At 42.3% G+C, this 4,244-nt stretch overlaps 1 pseudogene; it reads right to left on the minus strand.

Moving 5' to 3' along the window:
• Positions 1–564: 564 nt before the first annotated feature.
• On the minus strand, positions 565–1,429 carry LOC100856674 (annotated as a pseudogene).
• Between the last annotated feature and the right edge of the window lie 2,815 nt (positions 1,430–4,244).

Genomic DNA, 4,244 nt, shown 5'->3' on the forward strand with positions numbered 1-4,244 from the left:
TATAAAAGTCCCTTGACTTCCCCTGGAACTTGTCTGTCTAGCTGGTCTTCTGGCGGAGGGGCCTGTTGTGCTCATTTTCAGGTGTTAGCACTTGTGGGAGCTGCTCAGCCCCCTGCCTGGTGCAGGGCTCAGTGAGTAATGTTTATCCTGTTTATCCTGTGAGGGCCACCATGATGCTCAGTGGGGATTGTTTACCCCGTGAGGCCCCTGGAAGAACAACCACAGTGGCGGGGCCAGCTCTGGAGCCCTGGATTCAGCTCCCGCAGTAACTACAGAGCTCTCCATCTGCAGTCTCCCCATTCCTGAACTTTGAGGGGGGTTTGGTGGGGGAGGCTGTGTTCATGGCTATGGTGGGAGGTCAGACAGGTGAGTGTCTGCAGATTTAGTGTTTGGCAACTGGCGAGGCTGGGAGGCTGGAGGGTAGGATCTGGGTGAGCCGCTTGGAGGAGGGCAAAGATATGTGACCCTGCCCCATGGGACACTCAAAAACAGTTTATAAAAATTGGGGGCCAGAGAGTAGAAGAGAACAGAGTCATCAGAATTGAAAACTAAACAGTGGAAAGATTTTTCTTTTCTAAAAGGCAAAAAACTACAAACACCCCAGGTCCTGAGCTCCCCAAGACTTGGGTCCTCCACCACCCCCCTGAAGCCTGGCAGGAGGGGGGCTGGGGAGTGCGGAGAGGTTGGGTCTTTAAAAAGTCACCCCTGGACAGGAAGGGAAGGCTCTTGTCTTTCGCTGTCTTCCTCTGCGTCTCTCGGGCTGCTGAGGAGAGGGATGGCCGAGCCCAGGGCTACGCCGGCAAACTCAGCTTCTTCCCCTTCAGGACTTTGGTGATGTAGAGGTAGAAGAAATCGCAGTAGAGGACAGTCTGGACTAGGCCTGCTACGATGGCAATGAGGTCGAAGAAGCCCTCGAAGTGGTAGCGCCAGATCCAGTTGCAGAGATAAAGCGTGCGGTAGACGCCCAGAGCAAACAGGTAGTGGCTGGTGATGGTCTCTGCCTTCCCCGTCTTGCTCACCGTGAACAGCTGTGGCAGGATGGCTACCAACTCCAGGTAGATGGAGAAGGTCCAGAGGATCTCTAGAGGGTAAAGTCATGGTTGACCAGGAATGCCAGGATGGCCGTGGGAACAACGAGGAACTCCACTCGGAATGTGTCATGGTTCCCATCATAAGTGGCTTTGAACTTGCTGTAAATCATCCAGACTGTGGTGAAGGAACAGGCAATGTAGACCACCTTCATGTACGTGTTGTACAGTGAGATGTAGTTGGTGAGGAGGTCCAGGTACCGGGCAGTGAACACCACAGCAAACAGGACCTGGCTCTTCCCTGAAATCCCGGCACAAGAGCGGGACTTCCAGATTTTAAGCGGTAGCAAGATGATGGCTAGGAGGTGGGAGAGGTCTCCCAGGAATCAGAAGAGATTCATGCTTTGGGGGGGTCTGGCAGGGCTGGGCTGGTGGAAGGTAGGCTGGGCTGGTTTGCCCCCCGGGGCTGATGTTCTGGCCGGGTGGCTGGGCTCAAGTGGGCTCCATTCCGGGGAGGGGGCTCTGGGAGGGGGAGCCGAGGCCGGAGCTGGTCACTCATTGTGGGTTTTTAAAAAAGATTTTATTTATTTGAGAGAGAGAGACAATCTTTGTCCACAATGATAGTGAGAGAGAGAGAGAGAGAGGGAGAGAGAGAGAGAGAGTGAGAGAACATGAGCAGGGAGGAGAGGGAGCCCAGTGCAGGGTTTGATCATGCCCTGAGCCAAAGGCAGATGCTTTACTGACTGAGTCATGCAGGTATTTATTCCTCTTGTGGTTTTAATTTGCATTTTCCTGATGATGAGTGATGTTGAGCATCTTTTCATATGTCTGTTGGCCATCTGTGTGTCTTCTCTGGGAAAATGGCTATTCAGGTCCTCTGCCTAACTTTAATTGGATTATTTGACTTTTGTTGCTTAGTCTTTATATATTTAGGATATTAACCTCTTTTTGAATATGCCATTTGCAAATGCATTCTCCCAGTTCACTAGGTTGCTTTTTTGTTTTGTTGATAGTTTTCTTCAGTGTACAAAAATTTTTTATTTTGAGGTAGTTCCAATAGTTTAATTTTGCTTTTGTTTCCCTTGCCTTAGGACATATGTCTAGAAAACTGTCTCTACAGCTGATGTCAAAGAAATTACTGCCTAAACTGTTTTCTAGGAATTTTATGATTTCAGGTCTCACAGTTAGGTCTTTAATTTATTTTGAGGGTTTTTTTTGGGGGGGGGGGGTATTCTGTGTATTTTGGTGTGAGAAAGTCATCCAGTTTTATTTTTTTGTTTGTAGCTGTCCAGTTTTCCCTGCACAATTTATTGAAGAGACTGCCTTTTCCCCATTGTATAGTCTTGCCTCCTTTTTCATAGATTTTTTAAAATTTTTTTAAATTTTTATTTATTTATGATAGTCACAGAGAGAGAGAGAGAGGCAGAGACACAGGCAGAAGGAGAAGCAGGCTCCATGCACCGGGAGCCCGATGTGGGATTCGATCCCGGGTCTCCAGGATCGCACCCTTGGGCCAAAGGCAGGCGCCAAACCGCTGCGCCACCCAGGGATCCCTCCTTTTTCATAGATTAATTGACCATTAAATATGGGTTTATTTCTGGGATCTGTTCAGTTCTATTGATCTATGTATCTATTTTCTTGTATTAATACTGTACTATTTTGAATATTATAGCTTTGTAGTATATCTTGAAATATGGAATTGTGATACCTCCAGCTTTGTTCTTCTTTCTCATGATTGCTTTGACTATTCAGGGTCTTTTGTGATCCCATGCAAATTTTAATATTATTTGTTCTAGTTCTGTGAAAAATGCTGTTGATATTTCAATAAGGATTGCGTTGAAACTGTAGATTGCTCTGGGTAGTGTGGGCATTTTAACAATTCTTCCAATCCATGAACGTGGAATATCTTTCCATTTGTTTGTGTCATCTTTAATTTTTTTATCAATATTTTATAGTTTTCAGAGTATAGGTCTTTCACCCCCTTGGTTAAGTTTATTCCTAGGTATTTTATTCTTTTGGTGCAATTGTAAATAGCATTGTTTTCTTAATTTCCCCATTACTTCAAATTAGTGTTTGGGAACACTACTAATTTCTGGGTATTAATTTTGTATCCTGGAGCTTTACTGAATTCATTTGTTACTTCTTTTTTTTTTTGGTGGAGTGATTATTCTTTTTAATTTTTAAAAAAAAATTTTGTGATTAGTTTTTTAAATGTATAGTATCATCTCATCTGCAAATAGTAACATTACAACTTTTTCCTCACCAATATATATGACTCTTTCTTGTCTGATTGCTGTGGCTAAGACTGCCAATACTATGATGAATAAAAGTGGTGAGAATAGATATGTTTGTCTTGTTCCTGATCTCAGAGGGAAAGCTGTGTTTTTCACCTTTAAGTATGATGTTAACTGTGGATTTTTCATATATGGCCTTTATTTTGTTGAGGTATATTCCTTCTAAATTCACTCTGTTGAGAATTTTTATAATGAATTAACCCTGAATTTTATCATGTCTTTTCTGCATCTATTGAGATAATAATTTGATTTTTTTTAATAATTTGATTTTTATCCTTTGTTTTGTTGTTGTGCTGTATCATGTTGACTTATTTGTGAATATTGAACTGTTCTTACATCCCTGGTATAATTCCCAGTTGATCATGGCGAATGATTCTTTAAATGTGTTGTTGAATGCAGTTTGCTAATATTTTGTTAAGGACTTTTGCATCTCTGTCCATCAGGGATATTGGTCTATAGTTTTCTTTTTTGTGTAGTGTCTTCATCTGGTTTTGGTATGAAGGATTGCTGGCCTTGTAGAATATATTTGGATGATTTCCTTCTTCTATTTTTCGGAATAGTTTGAAGAGAATAAGTATTAACTCTCATTGACATGTTTGGTAGAATTTGCCTGTGAATCCATCTGGTCCTGGATTTTATTTTATTGGTAGTTAATTGATTGCTTTTAGATTTATTTATTTAAGTAATCTCTACACCCAACATGGGGCTTAAACTCACAACTCTGAGATTGTGGAGAAGCCTACTTTTCTGACTGAGCCAGCTAGGCATGCCAATAATTGATTATTGACTCAGTTTTGTTCCTGGTAATTGGTCTGTTTTGATATTCTATTTATTCCTGATTCAGTTTTGGAAGATTTTGTGTTTCCAGGAATCTATCCATTTCTTCTAGGCTGTCCAATTTCTTGGTGTATAATTTTTCATA

This window comes from Canis lupus, chromosome 1 (assembly GCF_011100685.1).
Source record: "Canis lupus familiaris isolate Mischka breed German Shepherd chromosome 1, alternate assembly UU_Cfam_GSD_1.0, whole genome shotgun sequence".
In the NCBI taxonomy this organism is placed as follows: Eukaryota; Metazoa; Chordata; class Mammalia; order Carnivora; family Canidae; genus Canis; species Canis lupus.